This window comes from Gossypium raimondii, chromosome 4 (genome assembly GCF_025698545.1).
Source record: "Gossypium raimondii isolate GPD5lz chromosome 4, ASM2569854v1, whole genome shotgun sequence".
NCBI classification, from domain to species: domain Eukaryota; kingdom Viridiplantae; phylum Streptophyta; class Magnoliopsida; order Malvales; family Malvaceae; genus Gossypium; species Gossypium raimondii.
The window spans coordinates 28880518-28892828 of record NC_068568.1 but is presented as its reverse complement, the minus strand read 5'-3'; the positions used below and the strand labels follow the sequence as shown (position 1 = coordinate 28892828).

General features: G+C 32.7%; 1 long non-coding RNA gene across 1 annotated transcript; it reads left to right on the top strand.

Moving 5' to 3' along the window:
* The first annotated feature begins 7143 nt into the window (after window positions 1–7143).
* Window positions 7144–9534, top strand: LOC128040558 (uncharacterized). The gene is made up of 2 exons (XR_008195235.1): window positions 7144–8837; window positions 9009–9534. It is a non-coding gene; the product is annotated as an uncharacterized LOC128040558 (long non-coding RNA).
* Window positions 9535–12311: the final 2777 nt, after the last annotated feature.

Here is a 12311-nt window from a genome sequence, read left to right as displayed (position 1 = left end):
ATGAGGTTAGTAATGAGGGATGGGTTGATGAGAGGAGCAAAGGCAAGTAGAAGTGGACCCTAAATTTCTCATTTGTTGTTTGCTGATAATTGCATTCTCTTTGGAGAAGCAAATGTCAATGGGGCTCGAGTTTTAAAATTTTTGTTAATGGAATATTAAAGATGTTCGGGTCAACATGTTTACTATGATAAATTTACCATATTATTTAGTTTGAACACTTTAGAAAGTGGCAGACGTCTCGTTTCTAGCTTATTAGTGGTGTAAGTTTCTAATAATCCTGAAAGGTATATTGGGCTGCCCAACATGATCGGAAGAAATAAAAAGGCCTCTTTCCAGAATCTAAATAATTGATTCAAAAAGAGAATCAAAAGTTGGAATGTGCGATTTTTATCCAAGAGGGTAAGGAGGTCTTTATAAAGACTGTTTTGCAAGCTATTCCCACATATTTTATGGGGTGTTTCTTACTTTCAAAATCTTTTTTGTGGTGATTTAGAGGGCATTATGGCTAAGTTTTAGTAGAAAAAGGGCATGAAAGGAAAGGTATTCATTGGTGTGGGTGGAGCCATTTGTGTGATTTAAAGGAAGATGGGGTATAATTTTCGGAGTTTGTCTAGTTTTAGTATTACATTGTTAGCAAAGCAAGGATGGCACATTTTAAATTATCTGATTTTTTTATTATCGCGGGTTCTAAAAGCTAAATATTTTTCAAATTCTGACTTTTTAAGTGCAAGTTTGAAAAATCTACCTTCTTATACCTGAAAGAGTATTTGGGCAACGAGGGGTCTTTTGCAAAGTTAACTTTGTTGGCGGGTTGGTATTGGAGAGAAGATTTTGATTTGAGACGATGCATGGATACCGGGGTCTATCACGAATAATTCATATAGCAATGTTAGAGGTGATGGGATTCTTTTAGTTTTGGACTTAATTGATGCACATAATGGAGAATGGAGGGAAAGTATTATAGTTGATACCTTCCTAGAGGAAATGGCGACGAAAATCTTGCATATTCCCTTATCTAAGAAAGCCCACGAAGACTTGAGGGTTTAGAGTGGTAAGCCCTTGGGGGAGTTCTCAGTCAGAAGTGGCTATAAACTATAACAAAAAGGTACTTTCTTTCCGAATAATGCTCAAATAGAGACCAATATTATAGATTTTTATAAAAAGTTATTGGCACTACATCTTCCCTCCAAGATTAAAATTACAATGTGGAAATTTTCTTGGAATTTTGTTTCCACTTTCGTTAATCTAAGGCTGAGACAAATTCCTGTTGAAGAGCTATATCCTAAATGTCATGGAGTTGCAAAGAGCACTGACCACATTCTTAGGGAGTGCCCTACATCAACTGAGACCTAGGTTAATTTTGACCTGTTATGGGTTTCTTCAAATTTAGTACGGAATAGTTGGGAGTGGCTAACCTGGGTTTTTAGTAATAATGCCAGTGAACAACGTAGACTGTTTTGTTGTGGAGTGTGGGCAATCTGGATAAACAGAAACAAATTAGTGCATAAGGAGAAAAAATCGTTGGGGAAGGAAATTGCAGATTGGGTATTGGATTATATGAAGGAGTTGGGCGGGATGAAGGAAAAGGAACATACCAAGCATTAAGTCCATGTAAATTGGATTCCCTAGCTTGGAGCCACTGTGAAGATAAATTTTGACGCAGCCTTTGATGGTAGTAACGCTAAATCAGCATCAGGGGTGGTGGTTAGAAATGCCTTAGGGGAGATCTTGACCTTGAAAACAACTTTTCATGAGTCTTTTTTGACGGAGTTCGCTTCGGAGGCCCTTGTATGTTTTAAAGGCATATTATTGGGGGCTCAGTTGGGGTTCGAATTGGTGACAGTTGAGGGTGACTCGATGACAACGATAAAGAAATCCAAGTTAAACACACCAGACAAACCAATATTGGAGCAATTGTTAGAGATATTCAGTAGTGCAAAAGGTTTTTTTCTCATAATAGATTTTTAATATGTTCCCAAAACAGCAAATCATCTCAAACATATGATTTCAACGGAAAGTATGAAGAAGGGAGAGGAAGTTTACCATGAAAGAGATGTTTCAGGGTTCGTCAAGGAAGCGTTGGATCGGAGAAGACCAAGGGCACCAGATTGAAGTTTTGACCTCTGTGAAACTCGATTAGGGAAAGGAACAGGCAGGAGAAATGAAAATGTTGTTTTGGAAACCTGCCTTAGGAGATTGCAACCTACAAAAAGCAAGGGATAAGGGCATTTATTTTTTGGGCGGTTGCAAGCTATATCTGATTGGGTTTTGTTTGTTTCTTTTAATTTTTCTGGTTTATTGGTTGGTAGTTTTTTAGGGTATTTTAATTGAGTTTTATGGGTTTGGCCGGTTTTATTTCTATTTGGCCTGGCCTTTTTTGTTTTTTAGTTTGATTTTGGACTATGTATTTGGTTTTTTTATGTTATTAAAGGCCCAGTCTAGTATTTTTTTAGAAAAAAAATTTACACAATTCTCATCACTAAATATTCAATGCAATATAATTTTTACTTTTAAAAAATGTATAATATGAAATAGAAAATAATTTTAAATGGAAAACAATTTTAAATGGAAAATAATCCATTGTCTAGAAATTAATTTTTTAAAAAAATTGATTGCACAAAAATAAAAATATTAACTTCGGAAAAAATTATTAAAATTGTAAAAAAAGAAAGAAAAAGAAAAGATGATTGTTTATAATTTAAAAAATTAATTATTTTAAGTAATTTAATTAAAGTGAAATTAAATTGAAGAAGATAGTAGATATAAACAATCGTATAATAATTTGTTATCTTTAAAATTTAATGACATGAAACTATTAATTTATTGGTGCCTAAAACTATACTTTCTAGGATGATCCTAATATAAGTTATTCCCTTTATTTTAACCCTTTATAACAAATTTCACTTATAACAACAACAAACATAATTATGAAGTATATATATATATTTATTAAATTAGTTCTTTTATAAAAACATATTACCTAAATTTTTAAGTAAAATTATAACTATTTCATATAAGTAAGCCCATTAATTATAATTTACTAAATAAACATGATATCAATTAAAATATTATTTTAATAAAATATTTATATTTCACATGAAAAAATATTAATCCCATCTTATTAAATGAAAATAATCTTTAATGAGTGAAGTTAGAGATAACAATTCCCTTAATAATATTTTTTAAAGAATTCTAATTAATATGATACACTTTCTAACACCAAATTAATTATCCTTAATAATATTTAACCCTAATTAGTTTTGATTAATTAAATAAAATTAAAAAATAATAATAATACAAGGTTTATGCTTTCTTCAACTAGATTTATGATTTATAGTAAGCTGCGTTAAAATTTAGAATTTTAAGGAAAGTATTAAAGTAGAATAAGGTCTAAAGGGTCTAGGATTTTAGAATTTTATAAAAAAATAGATTAAATTCAGTGTTAAAAATAATAATAAGAGTGAATTTGATGTTTCTTAATATACTTTGTTATTCATGCAATCTAAAAAATGATGTAGTGTACGTATTAGGTGCCTAAATCTGACTTTTTAGGATCATTCTAGTTAAAGTTAAACTCTAATAAAGATATGAATGACATTTTAAAAAGTTAAAAGAAAAATTCAAAAGAAATTACCCAATACTTTAGACCCACATGTTAGAAAAAACTAATGAAATATATATTTTCAATTATTTCAATAATTTCAATAAGCAAAAAATATATTTTCTCACCGGCATAGTGAGTGCCGATATATCTATATCTATATTAAAATGTTTGCTATGGTTTAATACAATCATTTTGCATGCATGATTGGAGATGATGAGAGCAATTTGATTAGTTTTACAAATAATGGGGCTTATTTGATGATTTTAGGCAGATGATGAGAGCAAAAGAAAAGACGGAGGCAGCTCAGCCTGGGCATATATGCATGCAAATTGCAAACCCCTTGATCGAACATGGAAGGATATTTGCATGTTTATTGCTAGACATAATCATTAAGCGTTTTCCTCCAAAACTTTGTTATTTCATTATCATCGTCATCATTTCCTATGTCCCATTTATCTTCCTGGGATGCTGTTTTATGCTGAAAAAGTTAGGGACCAAATTATACCCTAAAAATTCTGCATTTGTAGTGAGAAAATGATGATCCTCATGAACATCCTTCATCATGCATGGACTTGCAATCATTTAACCTTTTATTGGTTAATCAAATTCTTTCTTAATGCGATTTTCAGACCATGAATGCTCCATTTATTATGTTCATCTTTATCATCATCGATCATCATCATCTCGGCATCGTATTCTGCCACTACTCTTCCTTGAAATATTGAGACCAAAAAACATGTTACCCCCCCCCCCCGGGTTTTATTTTTGAATAAATAAGGTTTCATAAACCTTTTTCCTTTCGATATAATACATATATATATATATATAAGTTTTACCCGAACTCAAATTGCATTTTTTCATGACATGGTATATTGACTATTGAGCATAATTCTAATAATTAAGTTCAGATAGCGAGATTATTAATAAATATTTGCAATTTTAAATTATTTCTAATTAAATAGAAGTGTTATGAAGAGTCCAAGATCCAAAATAAAAGATTGTTTAGGTGATAGTTGTTTTTTAATTGAAATCCAACACGAGATCAAAGGAAGTACCTCTTTGACTAAGCAAACATTATTATCTTTGACGCTTGAAGAAATTATTATGAATTATGAGACGACTTCGATGTTAGATTTTGTCTAGAAAAAGTATATTTTTTCCAACAAAATAATTATACTTTTCAATTCTTAAATAATAACAAGTTGAATATTGTTTTCATTTTTAAGTTTTCTCTAATCATTTTCAGTCATGAACATATATTATATTATTTTAAGTAAATTAACCTTTTGGCTATCTTTTTCATTTATCTAAAAGCAAAATTACTTGAATAGAAGATCGCCATAATAATAACTAGAATTATTTCCCGGGAATAAAAGATTAATTAAACGATCATTTATTTAATTTTTAGATTTGTAATAATATTATATTAATATAAAGAAATTTTAATTTATGAGAATTGTTTAAGATAGAGTACTAATTCTAAATCATCAGCAAGCCAAATTATTTTTGCCTGTTTAAAAATATAATACTTTAGAGAAGCATTATAAATATCTTATTGATTAATAAAATACATACTTCTACTTTGTTCTTCTATTTTCATATTTTTACTTTATTTATTATTTATTTTATAACAGATAAAATATATTAAAAATATTAAAATTCATAAAGTAATAAAATATCCTAGTATTTTAAAATATTAAAAAATCATAAAGTAAATTCTTTACAAAAATTTTAATTTTTCAAACATTTTAATATTAAACATTTTAATGACTTTATGAATTTCAATATTTTTAGTTTTTAACATATTAACAAACTTTAATTACTTTATTGATTTTTAATATTTTTAATATATTTTATCGATATATTTTATTTTTATTTATTTTGAAATTTTGAATAAATTTTGGTATTTTTGACATTTTAAATGTTTTTATGATTTTTATTAAAATTTAAAAGTGATATTATTCCATTTTAAAAAAGAAACTATCAAAATAATCTTTTCTTTAATGAATTTTTAGTTTATATCATTTACGAATTTTTAAAATTTTTAATAAACATAATTTTTCTATATATTTTATAATTTTTAGTAAAATTCGAATATATATTTTTAATTTTAAGAATATTTTGATTTTTTTAAAACTTGGGAATTTTACTCGTTTTAATTTTTAAGTAATATCTTGACATTTTAAATTTGTTTTTCAAAATTTTGAAAACCTATATTAGTTTGTTTTTATAACTTTTAATATTTTAAGATTTTTTTGAATTGTGTACAATTTTTTTTTTGGATTTTCTTTTAAAAGAAATCAATCAACCTCAATTCAACATATCACATGTATTAAGGGAAAGAGTTGACATTGTCATTGATGTCTTTGCTCAATTTTAATGGGTGAATATACATTTTGGTATTTGAATTTTCTTTAAGTACAATTTAGTAATTAATCATTTTTTATCTAATTAGTTACTTGAACTTGATTTATTGATTCAAATTGGTACTTGGACTTAACTTTTTGGTCTAAATTAATACTTGCGGTAGACAACTTATTAGAACCAATTTGAGCGATGAAGCCAAGTTCATGTACCAGTTTGAACTAAAATGCCAAGTTTAGATGCCTAATTGGATAAAAAAAAATTTAGGCACCAAATTGAATTTTCACGCCAAGTTCAGGTAACAAAAATATATTTTTATCCTTTCAAAATTGATAGAGACTAAATTACTCCTTATCTTTAAGAGGGATAAATTATCCCATTTTTAAATTGAGAGTGACTTGGGGGAGTATTTATACCTAAGTGTTATATATACCCTTAATTATACTTCTTGCTTTGCCCTTCTAGCTTCGGATTTAATTTGAAATAATTGATAATTGAATTAAAGAATGAAGAAGTTTTGGAAAATTTTTGTGTCGAGGTAAATTGGAGTGTACTGAGTTACCTACAACAGGAAGAAGAACAATCGAAGAGCAAAAAAAAAAAAAAAAATGGAAAACATAGAATGACCCCAATTTGATTCCAACCGAAGTGAGTAAAATAGAGAAAATTTTTAGGAAAATCCAGGTAAATTCCAGAAGGAGATGAGAAATAAGAGATGATTACAACTTTGGCAAAATGCATAACTAATTCTCTATTCCTTCTGTCATCTTATACCATCTCTTGGTCGTTATTCAATTGCTGACCTGTACTACATGACAAAGTCAGTGAATTTCCGTGGGAGCCTTTGCTGACACGCATCCCTCCTTGGTTCTGGTTGAGCCTCATCTTAGTTCACCGGTTCAGTAGTCACCCTTTCATCTGGTTTAGTCATAACATAAACTTTGTTAATCTGCCACAAATTACTAATTTGAAGTTTCATAGCTGACTTGTAAGGTATTTGAAGTGTGATATATAACATCGCCAACTAATCTAGACGAAGTGGTGCATGTGGAGCAAGAAAGTGGCGATGCGAATTTGGACAAAGCACCAATGGAGTGTACTGAGTTACCTGTAACAAGGAAAAGAAAAATCGAAGAGAAAAAAAAATGGAAAACACAAAATGACCCTAATTTGATTGCAACGAAGTGAGTACAAGAGAGAAAAATTCAGGAAACTCCAGGTAAATTCCAGAAGGAGATAAGAAATGAGAGATAATTACAACTTTGACAAAATTTGTAACTGATTCTTTATTCCTTCGGTCATCTTATACCATCTCTTGGTCGATATTCCATTGCTGTCCTGTACTACATGACAAAGTCATTGAATTTTTGTGGGAGCTTTCGCTGACGCGTATCCCTCCTTGGTTCTGGTTAAGCCTCGTCTTGGTTCAATGGTTCGGTAGTCACCCTTCCATCTAGTTTAGTCATAATAATACCCCTGTCCGAGATGAACCTTATCCTCAAGGTTCTAGTCAGGAAAACTCTTCGAGAGATGGTCATTATCTTTCCAAGTTGTAGCCACACTTGGGAAACCCTCTCATTGAATTAGAAACTGGCCAACAAGATGGCCAGCTCGTTCAATCACTCGTTTATTCAAGACAGCTGTAGGGTGAAAAATTAATGTGTTGGTTGAGTTCACAACATGGAACGGCGTGACTTGTTGCTCGGGAATGCCCAGGCATTTTCGATGGAGGGACACATGGAAGATTGGGTGAATCTTGGCAGTATTGGGCAAGTACAGTTTGTATGCTACTTCCCCCACATGGCTGATGACTTTGAAGGGCACAGAGAAATGCCGATCGAGCTTATGATGGCGTCAAAGTCGAACGAAGTTTTGATGGAAAGGCTGGAGTTTAACATAAACCTAATCACCCTCTTGACAAACCAAGTCGCGACGGTGTTTATCCGCAAAATTTTTCATCTGAGCTTGTGTCTTTAAGAGATTTTGTTTGAGTAGACTGAGGACGACGTCTCTATCTAACATGTATTCCTCCACCAAATCTGTTCTAGTAGCTCCCTTTATGTATAATTGTTGGTGGTGGTCGCCTATAGGGAACCTCAAAGGTATCATTTTTGCAGCTGTCTAGTAAGCAGTGTTGTACCTATATTTGGCCCATGGTATCATTGCGACCCAAGTATTTAGGGTGTCAATATTCTGAGGCATTTGTTAAGAGCCTTCGTCTGTCGACTCATTTGTGGGTGATATGGTGTACTAATTGCCAGTTCCGTGCCTTGCGAGTGGTGAAGCTCCTGCCAAAAATCTCGCATGAAACGAGGATCCCTGTCGGTGACAATTGTGCTGGGAATTCCATGAAGATGAATGATCTAAGAAACAAATGCAGACGCAATTGTATCACTCGAAAAATTACTTGAGAGAGCAATGAAGCGACCATACTTCCACAAACGATCGACCACAACCATGATAACAGCTTTACCTTGCGGTGGTGGCAACTCGTTAATGAAATCCATGGAAATGTCCTCAAAAAAAAGATCAGAATAGGTAGGGTTTGAAGTAAACCAGCAGGGCAGAGGAAGGAATCATTAATCTATTGGCAGACTTGACACTCTGAGACGAATCGTTGAACGTCGCGGCGTATTCTTTTCCAAAAGAAATTTGAGGACGCTTAATGAAAGGTACAAGTAATACTAGCATGGCCGATGATGGGAGAAGAGTGGAATTCCTGTAGAAGTTGCTGTCGAAGGACCGAATCAGAGGGAATAACTAGGCGGCCATGAAAGAACAGAAGACCATCTTTATAAGTATACCCAGGAAGAGACTTGGGATCGGACTACAAGCGAGTTTGTAAGGCCAAAAATTTTGGGTGAGATTGGTAAGCCTCACGCACTGCCGACACCGCTTTAAATTCAGGGCAAGATATAGCAAATAGAGAGGCAGAGGATATACGAGAGAGAGAATCAACGGCCTGATTGTGCTTGCCAGGTTGATACGATATCTCGAAATCATAACCCACTAACTTTCCCAACCATTTTTGTTATTGCAGGAGTTTGAATCACTTCGTTGGTAAGGTTTTTCAAGGACTTCTGATCGGTAGTAATGGAGAAGCGATGACCCAGCAGATATTGACGCCACTTCGCTACGGCCTGAGTAATCGCATACATCTCGCGCTAGTAGGTGGACGCTGACTACAGGCGTAGAATGAGTTTCTAACTAAAGAATGAAATGGGATGGCGATCTTGAGAGAGGACGGTGCCAATACCCACCCCGTAGGCATCAATTTCCAAAGTGAAGGGTTTAGAGAAATCTAGCAGCTGTAATACTAGAGCCGATGCCAATAGTGTTTATAAGTTGGAGAAGGCAAGGCTCGCCCGAGGAGACCAATGGAAGGAATCTTTATTCAGTACAAGAGCTCACACCATATAGTTAAAGAGAACATAATCCAAACATAATTGGTATTATCTTTAGCTGTTACTTGATAGTTAAATATTGAACACATTATATGCATAAATTTGTTATGCAGAAATAGAGAATATAATTAAAATTAATATATGAATTTGATTCATATAAAATATTAACTAAATATTATTTAACTAAATATTGTTTACCAAAATTATGAAAATAAATAGTTATAATAATTTCGGTTAAAGAAAAAATATTTACTGAGGTTAATATTCTTTTGAAAAGAATATAATATTTTAATACGTTCTATAGTTTTCTCTAAAAATAAAAAGGGGATTATTCTGTTTTTATTATGCGCGATTAAGAAGAAGGAATATAATTCCTAATAGTGTTAGTTAGAAGAAAAACAAAATAAGGTCTAGCAGTTATTTTGAAAATTCTCTCTGAAAAAGTTCAAGAGTTTTTCTTGTTCATTCTTGACGGGTAGATTACGTAGAGGCTGAAATGTTATTGTTGCGGCTTGGGTTCGACATTGCGTTGAGGGATCAGAAAAACACAAAAAGCATATTTTCGACCCTTGTTTCAACCCGATTCATTCCTTGTACATGGATCCATAGTTGATGATTGTCGAAATATTTTTTTCCACTGTGCCATAGGGTATACCGGCATTCCAATACATTGTTCATCAAATCTTGAAAAGTGGAAGGAGCATTGATTAAGCCGAAAGGTATCACCAAAAATTGGTAGTGGCCGTCATGAGTCCTGAAAGTCGTCTTGCACTCATCGCCAGCCTTGATTCTGATTTGATGATATCCTGCCAACAAATAAAGTTTGGAGAAATAGTAAGCAACATGTATTTTATCAAATAATTCATCAATGGAAGGAATTGCAAAACGATCACGAAATGTGACAGCCTTGAGTGCACGGTAGTCAACACAGAACTGTGAAGTGTTGTCTTCCTTACAGACTAGTAGAACCGAGGACAAAAATGGACTATTGCTGGGGCGAATAATCCCTTTTTGGAGCATTTTGGCGACCAATTTCTCCATTTGCCATTTCTGAAAATAGGGATACCGGTATGGGCGAACATAAGCTGGGGTTGTTTGCGGTAACAAAGGAATGACATGATCTTGCGATCGGGATGGAGGGAGGCCATGTAGTTTACTGAAGACATCTATAAAGATAGACAAAAGTTTTTCAATATCGGGTGAATAGTGTAGAGAAGAGTCGGGTTGGGTAGGCAATAACTCCAGTCGATCATATTCAGCGATGGCATGTGTATTAGATAGTTGACGAAGGCAATTGTACTGAACTGGCTGAGCAAGTGGTTATTGTTCCCCTTGCTAACACACCTGGTGCCCTTTGTGTGTAAACTGAAGGATAGTGGTGGCGTAGTCCGTAACTATGGGCCCGAAGGTAGCCAACCAAGCAGTACATAGAACCATATCCCAGCCTTGTAACGACAGCACATAGAAGTGCACTGAGATTTTCTTGCCTTCGATGATGAGCAGAAACTGGCAGCTGAGGCCTGTGCACACTAAATGTTCTCCATTACCAACTAAAACGAAAAATTGGGCAATTTTTTCGACGGGTAGACGCAAGAAAGTGGCGACGCGAGTTTGCACAAAGCACCAATGGAGTGTACTGAGTTACTTGTAGCAGGGAAAAGAACAATCGAAGAGCAAAAAAAAAAAAAAAATGGAAAACACAAAATGACCCCAATTTGATTGCAACAGAAGTGAGGACAAAAGAGAAAAATTTAGAAAAATCCAAGTAAATTCCAGAAGGAGATGAGAAATGAGAGATGATTACAACTTTGACAAAATGCATAACTGATTCTTTATTCCTTCTGTCATCTTGTACCATCTCTTGGTCATTATTCCATTGTTGACTTGTACTACACGACAAAGTCAGTGAATTTCTGTGGGAGCCCTCGTTGACGCGCATCCCTTCTTGGTTCTGGTTGAGCCTTGTCTTAGATCACTAGTTCGGTAGTCACCCTTCCATCTTGTTCAGTCATAACATAAACTTTATTAATCTTCCACAAAATACTGGTTTGAAGTTTCATAGTCGACTTGTAAGGTATTTGAAGTGTGAAATATAACATCGCTAACTAAGTTAGATGAAGTGGTGCATGTGGCATTCAATCGAGATTTTGATGGACAAATGGTTGACGACAGGGTTAATTTAGAAATTTTTGTAATGAGGTAGGAATTAAATTAAATTTTTAATTTTTAATATATTAAAATTAAAATTTTATTATTTATTAATTTTTTTATTTTATTATTGTTGAAGGGATTAAATAATTTTTATTTTTGAGAGATCAAAATATAATTTTAATATATTAATTTAAAATTTTATTTTTAAGAAGATTAAATTGCATAAATTTTAATTTTGCAAGAGCCAAAACCTTGCTTACCCATCAGGATTGCGCTGGATGACGAGAAGGACGAACATGAAATTGAAAGAGAACATTGTGGTTTAATTCTTACTGTGAATGTGTTGGGCTTAAAGCCTAAATCTTATAGCCTTTTCATCTGTTTTTTTCATCTTGCTATCCTTCAACATCTACAAGCCCAACTTTTCCTTTCGAAAAGAGAAATGTAATTCCAATATATATACTACGTAAATACGATGACACGTTTAACATATTGTTTTTTTAGGGTATACATTTTGTATTTATATTTAACGTTTTTTTGAAAGGATTATATTTAATCTTTTACATGTTTAACAGGGGTGAAACTAAGGGGTTGGTAGGGGCTCCGACCCCCCTAAAATGAAAAAAATTTCATTTAGGCTCTTTGAAATTTTTAAAATTTAAATTAGTAAAGGTAAAATTACACACTGGCCTCCCTAAAAATGATAAAAATTTGATTTAATCATTTAAAAATTATAAAGATAGAGGCTGTTAAAATGGTGAAATTGTATTTTTACTATCATAAAAGTT